Here is a 22437-nt window from a genome sequence, read left to right on the forward strand (position 1 = left end):
AGCTATCCACTATTGCATCGGGTACCTTGTGTAAGAGCAGGGAAAAATAGATCAGGTTTATGAACATTATTTAGAGGGAGATTATCCCCTGTAACCCATTTAGATGTTTTCAATTTTCCTACCCAATCTGCCACTGCGTCAAACAGCTTTGAACTATGTCGTACAAGGCTATTAGTGCCTTTCCGTAGTTTATAAAGACCTCGAAGGTCTCTCACCATATCTCCGTGTTCCTTTGAGCCATATGCTGTTTTCAAAAATGCTTGCAAGTCTGTCCAGGTACGACATTTTGTAAATTGGAAACTCCTTGACCTATGACTGAGGTCTCCCTTATTGAAATCTAGCAAAGCTTTCGCCTCTCTAAATGCCTCTACATCGTCTACTATATTCTTTCCCGCTAAATAGTTATTAACTCCTTCTATGAAGATATTTACAGGTTGTGACAGTATGCCATCTACAATCCCTTTGAATGGGCTGACCCCAGCAGTAATGTTTGTCACATGATGTAGTAGCGTTGTAGGTTTACCATCCGCCATTTTTTCCTGTTTCCAAAGGCTGTTTTTTTCAATAAGCTTCCCCGATCTCAATATCATCAATGTATTTATATACATTAAACCCAATCAAGAAAAATCAACACAAATTTTCCCCCAATAATGGATAACATAAGGTAAGCGCGTCCCGTCCCCAATCACAAAATCAACCCCACGAAAATAACAATAAAAAAATAATAATAAGGAGGGGATTGGAAAGGAAAAAGAATGCAAGACGTTTCCCAGCCAACTTGCCTCGGCAATTGCCTCGTCCCAGTTCTCTCTCTCTCTCTCTCTCTCTCTCTCTCTCTCTCTCCGGCGTGACTCGCAGAAAAAATTCCACTCAGGTAAGTTTGCCACACAAATACAAGGAACATGAACAAGAACAAAAGGGTAAAAAAAATACACAATATAAAAAGAAAAAAAATAAGAAAGAAAAAAAACTCGAAAATACACTTACGTCTTCATATGACCGTGAACCAAATTCATATACACCGCAAATATGCGCGAACTGCGAAACACTTTAATATGTCGAAAATTAAACTTTTCCTCCTCACGTTTTTTTTAAAGCACCTTTATTCCGTAACTTCAAGAAATCGAAACTGACTTGGCTTGGGAGAGGAAGTCTGAGGGACAGCTTCTCTCTGCCGAATCAGCAGAAAGGACTCCGAGTTGCCTGTGACATGATTAATAACCCCTTTTCCTACCAAAAAAAAGGAAGAAACCCCCTATTTCTAACTGGTCACCCGTCCCTTCGGAGCGTACCTACAGCTTATAAAAATTATATAAAAAGCCTTTACCACTGCCACCACTGTTTCACCCCTCCTTATTCCCTAAACTACACAAACTGGGAACTCTTACCTGTTGCCAACGGTGCACTGTCTGCAAGATGTCCCGAGGCTTATTAAGACTGCATAAATATAGAAAAATACTATTTATTTCCCAAAGCAATTGGTTATAACATAAACAAAATGATTAAAAAGTCATAATGGCATAAACACCCAAATCTACCCATAAAGAAATCAGTAAGATAACATTCTACCCTCCTGACTGATAATAGGTATAGAAACATATCCTCCACATCACTCTTTTCAAAGTATTCACGTAAAGAGAGTATTTCACACTTCTCTCTCTTTTCAAAAGGTAACAGTTTTTCTAAGTTTTTTATAGAATGTGTCCTACCTTTACGATGGGCGTTTTTCTCCCGACACGCGGATCAACCACTTGATCTATTATCGTTCATCTCAAAGAATACGTCTTCCACAAGTACCCTGAACTAGTAGGCCTGTAATACGCGTACAAACGAATGTACATGCCTCAGATCGGGGGAATGATCTCCGAGTCAAGTTGCTTGTTCAGCAAATACCTTTTTCTCCAAGTGAACTTGTACTGCACCACCTCTTGTCTCTAAGCGAGGAGAGCTATGTGACTTCACTATCATTATATGACAATGTAAACATATTAGCCATTCCCCCTCTTTTCACCTACTAGATATAGAATTACCTGAGGTTGAAACTAATATTCTTTGGATGCATGAATTTCAAGTCGGTCTCCTGTGTGCTTGTTCCATGTCAATATGTTTCATTTAAATAAATATAGTAATAATTGTTAATACGTATTGATTTCCATATGGCCTTTGTCCCAGAAATAATGGTTGTGTGTTACTTGGTTACCACAAGAAATGCTCCAGCTTTGATATGATATGTTGCCTTAAGCATCAATAGAGGCTTTAAATATCTCCAACTAAAAGATTGGCAACAGCCTGCCTTAGGAGGAAGGAGGAAGTTCAGACTTTTAGATTAAGTAGGTATAGATGTGACTCTGTTAGTAGTTTTTTTTACCTCCACCAATGTTAGGAAAACTTAGTCTCCAAGAATTTGCAATAGCAGATGAAAATGAAGCTATGAGGAAGATGGTTACATGTCTTAACAGACTGGAGATGTGGCTCTGTATGTTCTGTGAAAAAAACAAGACTAAGCTATACATTAATATGAGATACTTTATTTCTACTTACTAAATGCTTAATCTAGAAAATACCCTCAGAGGCATGGGCAGTCCTGAAAAGCTTTGTTTGGGAAATCAACATCCCCACAAGTGTTCAGGTAGTTCATGCTCCCAGTAGCAGTTTATTACTGGTTCTGTAGGCACCTATACTGTGCTAAGATGTGAGAGATATACATGCCATGTGATATTGTGAAGTAGAGATATGGAGTGTACTAGAGGTTAGATCTAGGTAACAACTCTGTGTTGGGTATTTCTATGGAAATTACAGTTTCCTATAGTATTTGGGTTGCTAATTAAGTTTACCATTATTCTTTTGGGGTCGTGCTAAACACAGTGAAATACATTTGACACCCCAATCCCTAGTGGCTAGCCAAATTTGCGGGAATGGTCCTTGCAGTCTGTGCGGAGTTAAGGCCTAGAATTGCCTAGTAGAGAATGCTATCATCTGGTATACCAAAAGGTCTCCATTTTATGACCATTGAAAGCAACCTTTGTGGTGTTGAAGATTATTACTATAGTAACCCCTTAAAGAAGATTCTAAAGAGGCTTAATTACAAATTACCAGGTTCACAGCTGGAGGACATGAGATTATAATACTAATGAGAGTGTTACCTAAAGGTCATATTGTAAGACTGTTCTCAACATTTAATAACAGGAAGGTAATCACTAGAGGCAGAGTAGTAGATATGGAAGAAGTTGGATTCTACTTGTGGGAGGACCCAGTAAATCTTGTGAAAAGGTCATGAATGAAGAGAAATCAGATTAAAATTCGGATGAGCATATATGCAAGAGTGTAGAGATTATAATTGTCTAACACGAGGAAAAACTTAGTACAAGTAATGTGGTTAATTAGTAGCTTTTGTCTTACTGTTATATTTGTTTGAAAGTTCCTGAGGGTTTAGAAGTTGACTGGTCGAAGAATTCTGAACAGTGTAGTGAATGAAATTGGTAGATTAGTATTTTAACTTATTGAGATAAAGACCAGAAAAGAGCTAGAATGCAATATTATTGCATTTGTTTTAGTTACATTATCATAGAAGTTGAAGCAAAGCGAAGTAGGTAATTTGTTCATTTATGCAGAATTGGACTGAATTCCAGGGTGGGTTAGACTGACTTCAAGGTTATGGGTTCAGTGCCTTTCCAAACTACCTTTCTACACATGGAGTCATATCTAATGCTGTACAGCATTGCTCATTGATAAACATGTAAACGTAGTACTTAAGTCCCCCAATACTAATTGATGTTTGGTTGATATACTGGTAATTATAGCAATGGGCTTGTGGTCTATAAGGATAGAGGCAACGAGAGGTATGTATGATAAGAATATGTGATAGAGGTTCTGTAGATGGATTGATCACCAAGAAATGTCGTTCCTCTGCGTGGGTTGTAACATGCACCAGTTAGAACAATTTAGTGGCTTTGCAAATTCAATTAGGATAGAATAGTCAGTTATTTCATATACTGTAACTCCATAACTCCACTCTATCAGAGGGGAGAGAATATGACTGTATGTAGTTCATGTGAGGAGGCCACAGACATCCACCATTAAGTAGTTGAGTACAATTTAATTTTTGCAAATTTTATTTCAGGAAAGAAGAATAGGCTTGTACATACTAGATGTCCCAAGTTGTTTGGACCTGGGTTCTTGCTTCAGAGTGGTCACTGCATCCAGATATGCAAGCCACAGAATACTGTGATGGTGGACTTGTTCGTTGTAGCCACAAACAATAAGGTATAGATTTAATGTTCTCTATTCTCAAATCTTTTTTTCACCTGTGGGATAATCTTGTGACAACTGTAGGACTATTTAGACTATTTTCTTCACCTTATTTGTGTACCTATACTTACTTATGTTATCCCAGCTTCGTTGTAAAATTTTAATACTCTACCTGTATTATGACCTATATTATGGGAATTTGACTCTTAAGTCGAAACCTGGACCTTATCTAGCAATGCATTTGAGGGAGGATTTCAATTACCCACATGTCAGTGAGTAATGTTGACAGCATGCCTTTTACTGCATAATGCAACTGTGCTTTAAAGGTTCATTGCAGTGTTTCCTCTGGTCCCCTGGCTGCATTTCTTTCAGCCTTTTAATTTCAGGTTTCCTTTATTCTTCTCTCACCCAGTTGCCTAATTTCTTTAACCTACCTTGCAACTAGTGTAAAAATTATAGAAAAATGTCAAGGTTTCGTCTAATCTCTTACTGTATTTCACATCACTTTCCTTAAAACAATATACAGTATGTATGTTTATTCTTGTAATCAGCTTGACTGTCATATATTTTGTAATGAGCTCTGCCTCCTTTGAGAATTGGTATTGGGTCTTCCTAGATGGCATCTCTGATTTTCCCTTTATCTCATTTAGGAGGTTCAGGTGGGCTGCAGTTAATATAAATCTGGATCAGCAGCTGGCTAGCTAAGAGGATGATGCGCACCTGGTGACCAGTGCCACCAATGAGTGCTCAAACATTTGAAGGTTTGTTTCTTGTGTGCTGACTTGTCATACTTCTGCTGTATGTATAGAATAGCTATGACTACTCCGTACCACTGTAGTATATATATATGGAATGAAACTAGAGGACAAATTGGGTTGTGAACCTTTACTTTTTTAGGAGACCCTTTGTATGCAGATGATCATATTCAATTTTCTTATACCACTGCAAGGAACTTCTCCTTAGTCAAGAGTACTGCATTAGGCTACTGTGGGATATTTTCTATGGATTTTATTTTTTTGTCTGATGGCATATTGGAAGCTTTTGAGAAAATATTATTTTGTTAGCGTTGGATACTTCTATGACTCCGAGTCATACAGTACTGGGGCTTTTCAGATTTGGGGGAGTGGAGCCCTTAGGAATATTGTCAACTAGGTTCCAACTTACCCAACAGTTTTGGCACAATGTTAATGGGCTTGTTTCATGAGTTTGGTCACAGCAAACTCAAAGACTTCATGATGAGGAGGAGGAATGCAACAGAGTTGACAATAGGGAGTGAAATGTTTAAGACCACAAGTGCTTCTCTCAGGGCCCTGTCGTGTCATTCTATAAAATCATAGAACACTTCCTGTAGGGAATGCATAAGATTTTAAATAAAGCTATCAAAACAGTCCTAGACGACTCTGCGACCTCCATCACTTCTTTGGTAGTGGTATGAAGGAGTAATGATAGTAGTTTATATTTGACAACGTCTCCAAAAGTTGTGTATGAGAGAGAGAGAGAGAGAGAGAGAGAGAGAGAGAGAGAGAGAGAGAGAGAGAGATTGGTGGAAGAATAAATGGGAGTGGTTAAATGGCGGTCGGAAGCATGTCTGTTGTGGCGCTCTGTAGAATGTCAGTGGCAGTCTGTTAGGAGAGTCGTAAGAATTAAGGCAGTTAGTGAATTCACAGAGTTGGTTAGGCAGCATTTGTCCGTTGGTTGTTAGTTGGTTTTGTGGTATTTGATTGATTTTGGTGTTGTAAGGTTGTTATGCGTGTGTGTCTGGTTTTGGTGAAGTTGAAGAGGTTTGGAGTGCATTTTCGGTGTCTGTGAGTGGTGGTTGGGGAAGTGTTGGTTTTGGTGGGTGGTTGTGCTGGGGGGAAGTCGTGTGGTTGTCGTGTTCTTCCGGGCTGTTGGTGTTCGTCTGCAGTGATTTGTCGGGTTATTGAGTTGTTGTGGGGTTGTGGGTCTTGAGTGGTTGGTTTGTGTTTGGTTATCGGTGGTGGTTGTGTGTCGGCTAGCCTATAGCCTATATCCAGCGGACAGCACAGCCTAGCCCTGAGTATCAGAAGCCTGAGGTGAGTACCTGTTTGTGTTTTTTTGTTCTGTATGTAGGTATGGGTCAATTGTCCTGCTGTATTTTGTAGTGTATAGAGGAAAGTGTGATTGAGGGTGGGTTTGGTAGCCAGACAGATTAAGTTTATGTGGGGGAGATTTGCTGCTTGCTCTTAAGCTTGTGATCCCGCCACATTATTTTTTGGCGCCCGAACAGGGACTGCTGGTGTGGCAGCTGCAAGACATTTGGTCTAGGCTAGTGTGTATGAGTGGTGAGAAAGTTTGGGATGGAAGGATTGAGTAAGGTGGAGAGGCTGAAGGAGGAGTTGAGGCTGGAGAGGGAAGTAAGGGGACAATTGGAAGTGGAGAATGAGAGGCTAAGGATGGAGTGTGAGGAGCTGAAGAGCAAATAAGAGGAAATGAGAGGAATGCTAAGGAGTGCAAAAGTGGAAGTGAAAGGAGTGGAAGAGAGTGGTTGAGAAAATGAACGAAAAATTCTTAGTGATGATGAATGCAGTGCAGGAGATGATGAAGGGGTTCATGGGAGAGGGAGCTGTAGGAGGTAGGCCTACTAGGTCTTGTGATATGCCAGAAGTGGTAAAGACAGTGGAAGAGCGAGTGGATGAAACGAGTCATGAAGGTGACTTGGTTGTGATAGGTAAGGGAAAGAAAGGAAAGAGACAGGGTAAGGATAAACCTGATGACAAGAATAAAAAGGGGGCTGAGGAAAAGAAGACGACTAGGGGAAAGAAGGCTAGTAAGGATGATGGACAGGATGAGACTAGGACTGAATACATTGGGGAAAGGGCCGAGAGTGATTTAGATAGCGGTGAATGGAAACAGGTGGGTAGAAAGAAGGGTAAGAAGAGCGTAATCAGGAGCATGGATGTTAGTATGGAAGTTGATTTGCTGTATTCGGACGAGGTTAAGAGGGATCAGAATGGAAGTAGCGAAAGTGCGAGTGAGAGTGAGTGGGAAGTACGAAAGGCTGTATATATGAGAGAGATACTTAGATGTGCACAATACGAGGAATATGGTAGTAGGGACATAGGGGATTTTTTTAAGGAATATGAGAGGTATTGTGAGGCAAAGTATGGGGATAACAAGAGAGTCTGGGTAAGAGAGTTGGGTAGCTTTTTGACGGGATTTTTGTTGAGTATGTATGGGGTGGTGATGAGTGTAGGAAATGTGCCTTATGAGAGTGTGAAAGCCAGGATTGTGGAACAGGCTAAGAGGATAAGGAGTAGTGTTAGATTTAGGAGAAAATATGGTTTTGATGAGGTAAGAATGAATGTTGGTGAGTCGTCAACGATGTATGTGTGCAGGTTGGAAACATTAGCCAGGAAAAAGTTTGGGGATGAAGGGATAAATGAGTGTAAAGAGTTAGTGAGGAAGTTGTTGGCGACTGTGCCTGAGAGTGTGTATGAGTTTGTAAATCTGAAACGTAAGGAGAAAATGCGATGGACGAATGAAAGGTTGACGTGGAACGACATTTTGGAAATGGTTGAGGATTATGAGTTGGATAGGTGTATGAAAGAGAGTAGAAGTGTTAGTGTTAGGACTGAAGTAGCTGAGGTTATACCAGAGTTTCAGAGCTATAGGGAGGCAGTTTTGGAAGGGCCAAGGCGAATGGCAGAGCCAGTGGTTGATAGGAGCGTTAGAGCTAGTAACATAAGTACGGTTAGCCCTAAGAGAGATTGGAGTGCAAGCGTTGGAAGAGTAGGGTCGGTTAATCGAGAACGAGAGCAGTAGTGTTACAGATGTGGAAAGCTAGGGCACAGGAAGAATGAATGTTGGTGGCATTAGGAGCCTGCTTTGGGTGTGGCCAAACTGGGCATTTGGTGAGCGAGTGTAAGAAAGATAGGGATATTAAATGTTACAGGTGTGGGCAAGTAGGGCATATAGCAAGTGGATGTCGAGGTATCCGTGTGACTGAGGTTTGCGGTAATTGCGGGAAGAATGGGCATTATGCTAGGATGTGTAAAGAACAGTGGGCAAAATGTGTGGAATGGAAGGTCATGTAGCGAGCGTGTGTAGGCGAAAGAGGATGAGTCAAGCTGGGAATTCGGGAAACTAGGTGTTAAGGGGATTCAGTTGGGTGGGTCCTCTAGTATGCTACAGTATGTTCAGGAGAAAGTAACGAGTGAGTGTTTGAGGATGGGTAAATGTGGGCCGAACATCTGTGAGCAAATGGGTCTGGGAGATCGGCAGCTGGTGTTGGTTGAGTATGGAAGAAAGCGGAAGAAGGTAAGAAACGGGAATGAAAGGGAGAAACATGAACTGCATGATAGAGGGGTTAGTGGTAGGGTGCAAACAGTTGATAAAGCATGTGCTATGGATGACTTTGAGGGAATGAATGATCCTTGTAGTGTATGTAGGTTTGAGTTGACATGGACAAATAAAACTTCAGTGAGAAGGAAACTGAGTAGTGACAAGGTAGTTGATAGGATGGATAAGTCTTTGCAGGAGTTTGACAGAAGTATGGATGAACTGAGTGGTTTGGTGGCCGAAATAGGGGAGATGTTGGAACCAGAGTTAGTAGACATCGGTGAAGTAGTAAATGGAAGTTGGGAGGATGGTAGTGAGGGAGATAATGGGAGTTTGAATGAAAGTGGTTTGGAAGAAGTGAATGGCGAAGTAACTAAAAGAGTGTATGATGGTCCTTAAAGAAGATCCAGGGGGCCTGCATCTGAGCATCCTTGGGTGTTGCGAAAGGCAATTTAGTGAGGATGTTGCGAGTGTAAGGAGACGTTGTCAAATGTAATGGGGAAGGTAATGTGGAGGAATAATGATAGTAGTTATATTTGACAACGTCTCCAAAAGTTGTGTGTGAGAGAGAGAGAGATTGGTGGAATGTCGGTGGAAGTCTGTTATGAGAGTCGTAAGAAGCAAGGCAGTTAGTGAATTCACAGAGTTGGTTTGGCAGCATTTGTCCGTTGGTTGTAAGTTAGTTTTGTGGTATTTGATTGATTTTGGTGTTGTAAGGTGGTTGTGCGTGTCTGTCTGGTTTTGGTGAAGTTGAAGAGGTTGGGAGTGCATTTCGGTGTCTGTGAGTGGTGGTTGGGGGCAGTGTTGGTTTTGGCGGGTGGTTGTGCTGGGGGGAAGTCGTGTGGTTGTCATGTTATTTCAGGCTGTTGGTGTTCGTCTGCAGTGATTTGTCGGGTTATTGAGTTGTTGTGGGGTTGTGGGTCTCGGGTGGTTGGTTTGTGTTTGTGGGTCTTGGGTGGTTGGTTTGTGTTTGGTTGTCGGTGGTGGTTGTGTGTCGGCTAGCCTATAGCCTATATCCAGCGGACAGCACAGCCTAGCCCTGAGTATCAGAAGCCAGAGGCGAGTACCTGTTTGCGTTTTTTTGTTCTGTATGTAGGTATGGGTCAATTGTCCTGCTGTATTTTGTAGTGTAAAGAGGAAAGTGTGATTGAGGGTGGGTTTGGTAGCCAGACAGATTTAAGTTCATTTGGGGGAGATTTGCTGCTTGCTCATAAGCTTGTGAACCCGCCACAGTGGTAGATGTTAGAATGGGAGTTGGAGGCTTGCATGGGCTGTTCCATTGAGACTGTACCCATAGGGACACTAGACTTCTGGTTAGCCACATCTAGCAGCATTCAGAGAGGAGTATTGCCCATTCCTTTATGGAGTTGTCAGCCACTGAGATGGCTGAAATAAATGCAGTAATTTTTGTTATTGTCTCAGACTTCCCATAACTACAAGTTGACAACTTACCCTCAAATGATACTGTATACCATTTTAAAGGTGAAGGAGCTGAAGGCACTTTGTATGCTGGCAAGCATGTACAGTAAATTGTGATTCAGACAATGGATGTGGTGATGAATGAATTTCCAAATCATAAGCCTAGTTTTAACATACATAAAAATCCAAAAGTACTTGTTAGCTGATTGCTCTCCTGTTTTTGTTTTGCATTCAGCCCAGACAACAGTGAATGTGGGCATGTGGTTAATGAGTTTTTATGAAAAAATATAGTAATGCAAAAAGAAGTTATTATATATACTGTAATGCAGAAGCTTGCTTACCATTTCAAACCCGATGTGGCATCATTGTTCGGGAATATTTTCAAGGCTATTAGTCGGACAGTTATATTTATCTTAGATTGTATAAGTATGGTCGTTTTTCTGCACCCATTGTTTGATTGTTCGTATAATGTGATGAGGTAGATTGGGCAATAGGCATAATTATTCTACCATTAGATGGTGTCAGTAAAATTTAAAATCTTATTTATAAAAGTAGTAATGGATAATTATAAACACAAGAATTCCTATTTTTCATTTTAATCATAATCGCTGTTAAGGATAGGTCATCCTCATCATCGCAATCAAATGTTACAATGATGAGTTTCACAGTCAAGGAGGACCAATAATCCTCCTCAAACTCATGGCTTGATGATTAGTACTTAGGAAACCTTGGGTTTGATGATAGTTAACTTGATATTAATATCACTATAATTTCACTAAAAATTGTCATTGCTGTGAAATTTGTTGCATAAGGCTATACATAAAAAGAGTTTGGGGTAATAATTACTTGTCAAAGACTTATTTTCAGTGCGACAGCTCTCCTATCTTGGTTGAATATATTAAAGTTGGAGTCCAATCACACTTTTGCACCCAATTGCGCATCAAAGCAAATTGGCCATGTGCATGGTGATTGTAACACACCCTCAGTACCCAGTGACAAACTACTTTCTGGGACCGCATACCAGTGGACATTTATACTATATTGCTCAAATATTACTGTATTCAAAACTGATAACCGAGCCAAAACAGTCCTGTCCATTAACCATCGATTCATTACCACACCCGAAATTTCTATTCTTAAACTATTAAACAAAATTACTATAGAATAACTGTGTAAGACTTAATATCTCCCTTGTACAATTCAGAGAGAAAGGGGTGGACTAATAGCCTTAAAGATATTCCCAAAAAAATTAGGCCACATCGGGTCTGAAATGGTTAGTATAGTTTAATTACAGTTTACCTTGTGGAAAGTACAGCATTGAATGCAGTTGAACACTATATAAGCAGGGATATTAAAAATTTTGTATCCTAGGTAGTTATTGGATATTGTATTTTTTATAATGAAATTTGCAAAGTATAATTCTTATGCATAGGTAGGAGAGAGAATTGTTTGGGAAATCGCTTTATATGAATAATGTTCATAATATCAGATGAAGATTTGGACAGAATGAAAAGGAATTCATTTTTAGTCAAGTGCACTAATTATAGGTATCAGTTTTGTTTTGATGGTAATTTTAGCCAAAGCTCATCAGTCAATTTTGTGCACATAATCAAGAAACCTGCAAATTTAATGTTTGTTTTACCAGACATGTTTTGCCAATATGTATCATCTTTGTTATGCAATTGTAATTCATTATTCTCATTTATGAAACTTAGGCTGGCAAGCCCTGTATTGGAGTACTTTGGCCAATAGCACTCAAGACAGTGAAAAAGAGGGAATTACTGTGGATGGATAGCAAGAGAGAAATCCATAAAATAAAGATGAAGTTCAAGAATCTAAAGGTGGAACGTAAAGAAAACTCCACAGTTGCACTAAGAAGTAATGGTTAGAGGGGTCAGACAGCAAGATGAAGAATGGGAGCAGCAATGGAGGTAAAAACAGTGCAGCTAGGGATGCTGCAAATACTCTCAAGTAATCTCTACAGTGCACTGCACAAATCATTTAAGGTTTTAAATAGTTTTTCTTCACAACAACGAAGAAAGTAAAAATCTTTGCTTGTTGGCATATCTTGGGTTTTTGGGCTTTGCTGTATTGCTACTTGAAAGAATTCTTTCAGTCATGCACTTGAAGGGTTTATTGTTTGTTTCTATGGTGTTTTTATGTTGCATGGTACCAGTGTAGTTAACTCGTTTAGTAGAACATCACTTAGAATAAGAATAAAATTACCTTCATAGCTAACATTGGTTTGTAAATAGGCTGAATTACATAGAATGATTAGTCAGAAGTTAGTGTAGGGGAACTTTCATCACTCATCCCAGTAAATTTTAGTAGTCTCAGCGGAGGTTTTTTTTTTATAATTTTCAAAACTACTGTACCAGTTTTTGTTTTTCAGCAGTCTTGTTTTGGTTCAATCTTTTTGTGAATATGTAGAAAAAAAAATTTAGGTTTGGTTGTGTTTTTTATGAATATGTAAACATTTTTGTAAGTACTATGATTTTGTGGCCTGAGATTTTCAACTACTAATGCATTGTTAAAATGGTAATTGGTATGAAAATATGTCCAGCTATACATAACTTTTTCCAAAGATGTTGATTGGTTATTTTGGGTTATGGTATATTAAGACCAATTGTGTCATCTAGTTATCAACCAATCAACATTTCTATGAACCTTTTAACAGATACTTGAAACCATTTAACTAATACTAAAAGTAAACTTTTCATAAGTTTTCATTTGTAGTTGGTCTGATGTTTGCGCTTCACGTAACCCCATTAACATATGAAGAAAAAAACATACATTTTTATGATAAAATAATGTTTTACATATACTTACCTGGTAGTTACATATAGCTATAGTCTCTGACGTCACAGCAGAATTTCAAAACTCGTGGTAGTGCTATTTGATAGGTCAGGTGATCCCCCCCCCCCCCCCCCCCCCCCCCCCCCCCTTCCCCCCCCCCCCCCCCCCACCCCCCCCCCCCCCCCCACCCCCGACCCCTATTGAGATACGAAATTAATCCGTTCCGAGGCGGCCTTCGTATCATGAGTTTTTCGTATCTTGAACCGCATTTTACATGTAAAATGGCTAATCCGTTCCAAGCCCTCCAAAAATACCCCAGTAAATTATATTTCCAGGCCTACAACACATGTTCTAGGGTTACGACGCCGATCCGACAGAAAAAATATGACTCCAAAAAGGCAAAATACTGTACATACTTGAGTAATATTCAACTGCATGTAATGTTCAACCCCATTTTTACTGCATATATTAGGACTTTAGCATATGTCCCTTAGCAATAAGCCTAGCCTATGTTAGTGGTTGCGATGGTAGCCTAGTCTATGATTCTGACAGCTAAACCTAAGAAGCTAAAAGCTTAGAATATGCCAATAAAATGTATAAATAATCAGTATGTACTCATTTCAAATAATTATTAATTAATCATTAACTATAAAAAAAAAAACCTTCCAATCTTTTTACATTCAGCTTTTACAAGTACTGAACGAACGCCAAGCAATCACTTTTCCTAGGACACAGTAAGCCATAAATTTTCATTAGTATCTCTCTTCAACTAATGAAACTACCAAACAGTATAATAACCATTCATTTCTATTCTTTATTCTATCTTTACCTAATGGAGATACAGTTACTGACAGCTATAATGAAACATATACGTAACGTAATATCAAAACAGAAGAAGAATTCTAAAAAATACGTATTTGTTGGCTTCGATGATAGCTGTCTGATTTATTTGATATTTTATGATATCTAATTCACAATTTTTTTTATTAAATGTATTGCATGTACTCATTTCAAATAATTATTAAGTAACCATTAACTATAATAAACAAACAAAAAAAAAACTTCCAAACTTCTGTTTACATCCAGCACTTACGAGTATCGAACGATCGCCAAGCAATCACTTTTCATAGTACACAGTAAGCCATAGATTTTCATTATCTCTCTTCAACTACTGAAACTACCAAACAGTATAATAACCATTCATTTCTATTCTTTATTCTATCTTTACCTAATGTTTATTTTTATTTAATGTATTGCATGAATAAGTTTTTAAATTTACAGCATCTTTTACCAATAAAATACATAAAGCACAAGGGTTAGATGCTGACCAATAGGAGAGCAGGATCTTATGGGGTGACTAGCATCAGGAACCAATGGGAGAGCGGGAGGATAGTGGCGAGTTTACTCAGTTGGCGGCGCGCGAGTTTTAAAATTGTTCTCGGTGGTCCAGGCGAATCTCGGGACTTTACAGCAATCACCTTTTGTAACTTGAGCAATTTTCGTATGTAGAGCCGTAACATTTTTCGTATTTGCTTTTGTATCTCTAGTTTTTCGTAAGTTGAGCCTTTCGTATGTCGAGGTACCACTATACTAGGAACTACTCCAGCAAAGCTCAGATTTTTTATGCCTACCTGTCCACAGAGGGGAGGTGGATGGGTTTTTGTTATGTAACTACCAGGTAAGTATACATAAAACATTATTTTATCATAAAAATGTCATTTTTACGTATACAACTTACCTGGTAGTTACATATAGCTGATTGGCACCTTTAGGAGGTGGGTCAGTGACAGCTAACTACTGCTTAACAGAATTGAATAAGACTGAAATAGTTCCTTACCTGCTAAGGTAGCCGATTTAGCAATTACTGCCTCTGTAATCCGCTAACCTTAGAGCAACAGCGGGGTGTATGGACCTGGTCGCTGGTTGCTTACAGGAGTGCATGTTGACTAGGGCGTGACCTGTATGCGACACGACATCCATAATGCCCCTTCTCTGGGCGCAGTACCACAACGAAGAAATAAGGAGGGATCACCTAACCCCAGACGATTAAAAACTAACCTTAAAACACACTTCATCTTTACCCTAATTTGACTGAGGAGAACTCTAATAACCTCTGTTCTTTCAGGCAACCGTAAAAACCAAACCACCACAATAATAAAAGTAAGGAAGGAATGACTTCCTACGTTCTCTCCCCCAACACTGTGCCAGTCACTACAAAGTGACCTAAGTTATTGTAATTTTCAAAAGTCGTTTGCACATCACTGAGGTAAAATGACGCAAACACTGACTTACACCTCCAGTATGCAGCCTGGAGTATCGCCTCTAGAGACAGGTTCTTTTTATATGCTAGAGAAGTCGCAACTGTTCTCACTTCATGTGCCTTTACTCTCGCCATGGTTGTTTCTCTCTCTTGCAGATGCGTGTGCGCCTCTATAATTAAGTCCCTTAAAAAGAACGACATAGCATTCTCGGAAAGGGGCCTTGATGGATCCTTGACCGAGCACCAGAGATTACAAGACGGGCCTCGGACTGTCTTGGTGCGTTTTAAATAATATTTAAGCGCTCTCACTGGGCAGAGAAGTCTCTCCTGTTCCTCTCCCACTAAATCCGTAAGGCTTCGAATATCAAATTAGCGCGGCCATGGCCGAGAAGGATCCTCATTCTTAGCTACGAAGTTTAAAATGAAGGAACATACTGCTTTTCCTTCCGTAAAGCCAATTCTTTTGTCTAGTACTTGCAGTTCACTGACTCTTTTAGCTGTAGTGAGCGCAACCAGAAAAAGTCTTCCTCGTAAGGTCCCGAAGCGAACAGACCCCAGAGGTTCAAACTTGGAAGACATCAGCCATTTTAAGACCAGATCCAAATTCCATGAGATTAGTTTTGGAGACTGAGCCTTGGATGTATTAAAGGATTTAAGAAAATCCGTCAAATCCTACTTGCTTGAAACCTCAATGCCCCCATGGCGAAACACTGAGGCAAGCATAGAACGATATCCCTTAATTATCGAAAGAGAAAGACGGCGCACTTGATGCTGATGAAGGAGAAAATCCGCGATCTGACTCAGAGTGGTTTCAGAAGAAGAGATTCCAGATCGTTTGCACCAGTCTCTAAAATTAGACCACTTGGACTGATAAACTATGGATGACGAGGATCTCCTTGCTGCTGCAATAGACTTCGCAACTCCCCTCGAAAATCCTTTCTCTCGGAGGAGATGTTGGATAGTTTGAATGCAGACAGCCATAGAGCGGATAGGTTTTCGTTGAATATCCTGTAGTGCAGTTGTCCGAGTAGATCTACTCGTTCGGGTAGTTTTCTCGGGTAATCTATTAGATGTAGGAGTTCCGGGAACCATTCCCTCGCTGGCCAGAATGGAGCCACCAGTGTCATTCTTGTCTTCCGATGATTCACGAACTTGTTAAGGACTGCTCTTATTAACTTGAATGATGGGAAAGTGTATAGGTCCAGGTCCGACCAATTGAACATCATCGCATCCATCGAAAGGGCTTGGCTGTCCGATACCGGAGAGCAGTAAAGTGGAAGTCGGAAGTTCTTGTTGGTTACCCCAAAGAGACCACAGTAGATGGCATAGATGGTCGTGTAACATCCATTCGGTCGCTAAAACTTGATTCCTCTTGCTGAGTTGGTCTGCGCTCACATTTAGCTTTCCCTGGATGAACTTCGTGAGGAGAGTTATGTTGATCATTTCCGCCCTCAGCAGTAGTTCTTTCGTCGCTTTGCATAACAAAAAAGAGTGAGTCCCCTCCCCCCCTGCTTTTTTTATATACAACAGGGCCGTGGTGTTGTCTGAGTTCACTAGGACCACTTTGTTCGGGACGACTGACTCGAACTTCATCAAACCTAGATGAATTGCTTTCAGTTCCTTTACGTTGATATGCAATTCCTTCTCTTCTGGAGACCACAGGCCCAAAACCTCCCTGTCCTGTAGCGTTGCTCCCCATCCCCGATCTGATGCATCAGCAAACAGTTCGAGGTTCGGGCTCACTGGATGGAGGGATTTCCCTTGCAACAGTCTTTCCTCCGAGTTCCACCAATTCAGTTCCAACTTGATTCCTTCCAGAATGGGAAAAACGAAAGAATCTGGCACCTTCTTTTTGTTCCCAGTGCTCTCTCAAATAGAATTGGAGAGGTCTCATGTGTAATCTTCCCCGAAAGATGAACTACTCCAACGAAGCCAGTGTCCCTAACAGGCTCATCCAGTCATTGGCTGAGCATTGCGACTTCCTCATGAAGTCTCATATTTTCTGGAGGCCCACACTGACCCGCTGATTGGACGGAAAAGCCCGAAAAACTACTGAATCCATCCATACTCCCAAATAAGTACTGACTTGGGACGGGATCAATTGCGATTTCTGGTGGTTCACGATCAGACCTAATTCCTTTGCTAACTGAAGCGTGACTTGAAGATCCTCCGCACACTTCTCCTTCGACTGCGAACGAAGAAGCCAGTCGTTGAGGTATAGAGAAATCCTGATTCCTCTCAAATGAAGCCATTTGGCCACAGGTGTGAGAGCTCTTGTAAACACCTGCGGTGCTGTCGAGAGACCAAAGCACATCGCCCTGAACTGGAACACTTCCGTTGAACATGAAACGCAGATACTTCCTTGAAGCTGGATGTATGGAGATGTGGAAGTATGCGTCCTGCAAGTCTATGGAGACCATCCAATCCCCCTGTCGAAGAGTGGCTAGCACCGATTGGTTGGTCTCCATAGAGAATTTCGTCTTGCGTATGAATTCGTTAAGGGCACTTATGTCTAGCACTGGTCTCCAACCCCCCGATGACTTGGGGACTGGACTAGAAAGAGGCGGTTGTAAAAGCCTTGGGAAGGTGGAAGAGAGACAGTCTCTATGGCTTTCTTCTCTAAAAGGGATACTATCTCCTCCTCGAGGATAGAGCATTTTCCTGAATTTTGCAATTAGGAAGGAAACTGGATTGGGAGCATCGACAGGGGAAGGATCTCTTCGAACGGGATCCTGTATCCCTCTGGCTCCTACTGGCGTGCAGAGGTACACACTCGCTTTTTGGTTGTTGAAGGTCTGATTGCTTTGGGTGCGAATCTCTTCCTTCCTCGAGTCTTGGAGAAAGGGCGTGAGGAAGATCTGCTCCGAAAGGGCTTCTCGGGTTCAGGATTCATTGCAGGACGCGAAACAGTAGTTTGTACTGTCCTTGGCTTCTTAGTTGATTGTGCCAGAAGGTCTTGAGTGGCTTTCTGTGCTAGCGACTCTGCAATCTCCGCTACTAGGTTGCAGGAACAGAAAGCGCTTATCTAAAGGAGCGACAGTAAAGCCGACTTCTGAGAACGTGATAGCACTCCTCTCGCAGTGAAGGAGCACCACAACTGTCGCTTCTTCAGCACTCCAATCTTAAATACCGAAGCCAGTTCCGATGCACTGTCCCTGATGGCTTTATCAATACAGGACATCACTCCCACAAATTCTGACATTTGTTGCTTCGACAGGCCAAAGCTCGACCTTCCTCCCGAGAGCACCAATGGGCCAATCAAGGAAGCTGATCACTTCCAGTACCCTAAAAACATTCTTGGAGAGATGATCCATTTCAGGCGATGTAAAAAAGATCTTGGCGGAATTAAGGGCGGATCTCTGAGCTGCGTCGACTAGACTGGAGAATACCCCTTGGGAGGAGGCAGCAACTCCCAGAGAGAAGGCTTCCCCAGTTTCGTACCAAACTTTACTCTTGGAAGAGAGTTTGGAGGGAGGAAAACAAAACACTCTTCCCTTGATCCCTTTTAACACTATGCCAATCATCCACCTTCTTTAGTGGTTTTCTGGCTGAAATCGAAAGCACCAGCTTCATGAAAGTCGAGGAACTCGTCCTGGTGTCCCTCTCATACTGCGATTCTGGAGAAGGATGGGCGGCAGGAGCGAAATCTTCTGAGAAGTTGTCGGCAAAAAATTTCAGTAGGAGTTTGTAATTAGGCTGTACGGACTCCTTCTCTGCTTCCGGAAAGTCTTCTGCGGATCTTCGCAGAGATTCTCCTTAGAAGAGACCGGGGAAAGGTCGACAGAACAATGTTCTATCATTTCTTCCTCCTCTGAGAAAAAATCCACTCTGATATCCACTGCTTCAGCAAGGGGAGTGTGAACTGGATCCGCAATCAGCAACGAAGAAACTTGCGGTTGCATCTGCTGAGTACCCGGCTGTACGGCAGGTGGCAGGGTAGGCAGCAGGGTGGGTGGGACGGGGGGGAGCGCGAGCGGAGTGTCTGGCGCCAAAGCAAGCGTAGCTTCAGTACACGTCAACGCTTGCGATTGACCTAGCAGCCCTAAGATATTGTCTAACTTAGACTGCATATCTTAAAGGAAAAAGGAGGGGCAGACACAAAAGCGGCTGCATCCGATTTAGCAGAAGCAGGAGCGGCAGGTACACTCATGGGAGCGTCAACTAGTGCCACCTTAAACACCTCTTGAGGTGCTGATTCTTGATGAGAAGCGGCAGAAGACATCGGGAGAATCCAAGCGTGAATCATGACACTTGGCAGTCAAAGACAAAGCAAGTCTAGAAGCTCTTATGCTTTACCTTGAGCGTGGGAGACTTACGCTTGGAAAATTCTTCCTGCGAAGACGAAAACCCCTCTGGAGATTCCTAAAAACTACTCGAAGGACCTACCTGTCGCCTGATAGAAGGTTTCTTCTTGGGTACTTGTCCCGTAGAAAGCTTGCGTGTTCTCTTCAATGGGCGAGACTCGTCCGGAAAACGCCATCTCCTGCGTGGAGTCCTCCGAACTAGATTCGGAGGAAAGACACTTCCCTGAGTCGCCTTTTTGGTGGCGCTCGGCAGCAGTTTGGGAAATAGCAACAAAACTGCTTGAGGGGGCAACTGCTCGGGAGCAAGTCCCACTCGCCTCCCTTGGACTGTCAGCATGCCTCCTCCCAGGGGCTAGGGAGTCTGGCAGAGGCGTAGGTCTAGAACGAGAGGGCCGAACAGTCACATCCTCCACAACACTCGCACTAGGCACTGCACTCAACACCTTTTCCGACAATGACTTAACTGTCTTGCTCATCTTCTCCAAGGTAGTGAGAATTACACTAAATTTAGAGTCCATTTGGACTTTAGGATCAGCAACAGTGTCGGGTTCAGGAATTACAGAGTAATCCTAATTTGAAAAGTTACTTATGAATTATTTTGTTATAAATCTAGAATGAACTAACTTTTGAGATTTCTTGAGTAAATATTTAATGCTTTGTATAATAAAATATTTTTTTGCAATTGTATTTGATGTAATTATTTAATTTTAGAGTCAACGATCACTCTGTTAAGATTTCAGTCATTAAAAGCGCTGTTTTCTATGGCTTTACTACAGCAGTTAAAGAATTGAATGTTCCTTTGAGAGAACTTCTGAATTGTTGACTTGTCTTAATGGATGTACTCAAATGATCAGAGGCCTTGAGGTAAAGCCTTGCATTCGGTATACTAATGAAGTCGAACTGGGAGCAAAACAATGTGGTTATGTAGGAGTGTATCCTTACAGTTTGCAATGGTTTCTTCATTCTTATTTGAACACTGTTGTCATTTGCTTATACATAATTAATCATATTGATATATTTCATTTTCTTTAGGTTTGAGTGCTTGGTCCTCAAGACCTAAATTTGATAATCAGTCAGTCAAAGGCCTAACAGATTAATGAAGCTTCATAATTTTAGATTTGAAACTCCATAATTTTAGGTTTTGAAAGCAATGAGTCTTTGATAGCCAACAGCTTGAGTGACTGTAATAGGGTAGATTGGTGACAATGTTTTCCATTCAGCCTTTATGAAAACTTGTATAATTCTTACCCTGTCAAATCCATATTTGTTGTATTCCTCTGTAATGGAACACTAAATATTGCTAATAACAAAATACTATAAATATTGGAGGAAACAATCAACGAGGAAGTTATCATATTCACTAGTTATTCATGAAGTTTAAAAAAAAACAGCATTTGATTTAATTTGGAACCAGACAGCATAGTAGTAGCAGGATAATCAATATACTAGTATGCAATTAAATTCCTGATGACCAACAATCTGAGTAGACCAGCAAACTTCCATCTTCCATTCCAGGTTCTTTTCTTTCCTTATACAATGACCAGGCTGCTCTAGAGTTGCAATTCTGTCAAGTAGAGAGTTATTGAATTGTTTCTACCAGTTTGTCAAGTAAATACTTATTAAAGTAAGGTTTTGTATGATTATTTACTAAAGTCTATTATTTTGGATATGTGAATGTATTAGTTTAAAAATTTCAGGCTACTTGTTCCCATGCAATAGAAATAAGTAGGTTTGTTTGTTTGTATGGTGTTTTTACATTGCATGGAACCAGTGGTTATTCAGCAATGGGACCAACGGCTTTACATGACTTCTGAACCACGTCGAGAGTGAACTTCATCACCAGAAATACACATCTCTCCCCCTTAACTCATGTTCTCTTGTGTTTACTTCTTGGCAAGTTATTTCAATTGCAGTGGAATCGCTGTGAAACTTGCATCTCTCCAGTAGTACTCTTCATTGCTTTAACTGCGAGTCTGGAATTAATATTATTGCTTTTCAACATATTCCAGTGAACCTGGGGTGCCCTATCATGAAATGTGCTGCTGAAGCTAGTGAAGATAGTTACTTTTGGCCCTAAACTGTTAAGGAATTTTCAATACATTGGAGTGTCATGAAGCCACTTTCCATAAATTTCCATTTCACAAAAAGTATCGTGAACAGTTTTGGTTCAGTGTAAATTAGCAGTCTAGCTGTTTGTTTTCTGTTGGATTTCCTTTTGCTCCTTAGACCATAGCCAAGACCTAATCTAGAATTCTAGTGAACATGACATCCTTGGAATCACTGGTCAAACATGCCTTCCCTTCTTCCAATAAAGATGTGTTTTTCAGACTGTAATTTCACAGCTTCATTAGTAAGCTTCACAAGAGGGTAATTTCACACCCTCATTAGTAAGCTTCACAAGAGGGTAATTTCACACCCTCATTAGTAAGCTTCACAAGAGGACTCGCAACTTGAATCAGGGTGTGAGAGGTCTGGGCCTGTTCTTCCTTTCAGGCTTAGAAATTCAACCTGGAGCACTGCCACACTTATGCAGGCACCTGACAGTCGGAACACCTTTATGTGATGTGACCAATAAATCTTGATGTAATTTGGTAAGACCAAATCTTTTCAAATTTATCAAACTTATTAGTCCTACTGTATAACAAGTTTGGCTGCTCAAGTCAAATCTCTCCATCTATTTAGATTCCTTGCATCTTCTTCCCACCGTCCCACCTCACCACATCCATCCAACTGATCTGCTCATGGCCCACACTACTCCTCCCCATCTCTTGCATGTTCTTAGCTCTCTTGATTGGTTCCACCTCCTCTGTTCTTATAATGGCCATAGTATTTTGACGAGCTTACCTAGCCTTCTCCTTTATATAACATATGTTGCACATTCTTTTTATATCCTGACCAATTGCCGAGACTGATCCAGGCTTTTCCATTATGAATTTGGCATACATGGAGGCTTGCTAACTAAACACTGAACATACTTTGATGGGTTCTATTTATGGACTTTGCTTCCATTTGAACTCCCATATTCCAGATGATTTAACTATGCACCCCTGCAATAAAGGTAAGGGATTGGAATTTTCTTCATTGGTCTGGGTTCTTATTACAGTACTAGAA

The 22437-nt window shown here is 40.9% G+C and overlaps 1 long non-coding RNA gene across 1 annotated transcript in view; it reads left to right on the plus strand.

Moving 5' to 3' along the window:
- The window catches only part of LOC135204159 (uncharacterized), a 38148-nt gene that overhangs the window by 10340 nt on the left and 5371 nt on the right, over nt 1–22437 (plus strand). The window contains exons 2-4 of the long non-coding RNA XR_010312117.1: nt 4121–4263; nt 4899–5009; nt 11682–11897. This is a non-coding gene — a long non-coding RNA (uncharacterized LOC135204159). The remainder of the gene's footprint in view (nt 1–4120; nt 4264–4898; nt 5010–11681; nt 11898–22437) is intronic.

This window comes from Macrobrachium nipponense, chromosome 44 (genome assembly GCF_015104395.2).
Source record: "Macrobrachium nipponense isolate FS-2020 chromosome 44, ASM1510439v2, whole genome shotgun sequence".
Classification (NCBI taxonomy): domain Eukaryota; kingdom Metazoa; phylum Arthropoda; class Malacostraca; order Decapoda; family Palaemonidae; genus Macrobrachium; species Macrobrachium nipponense.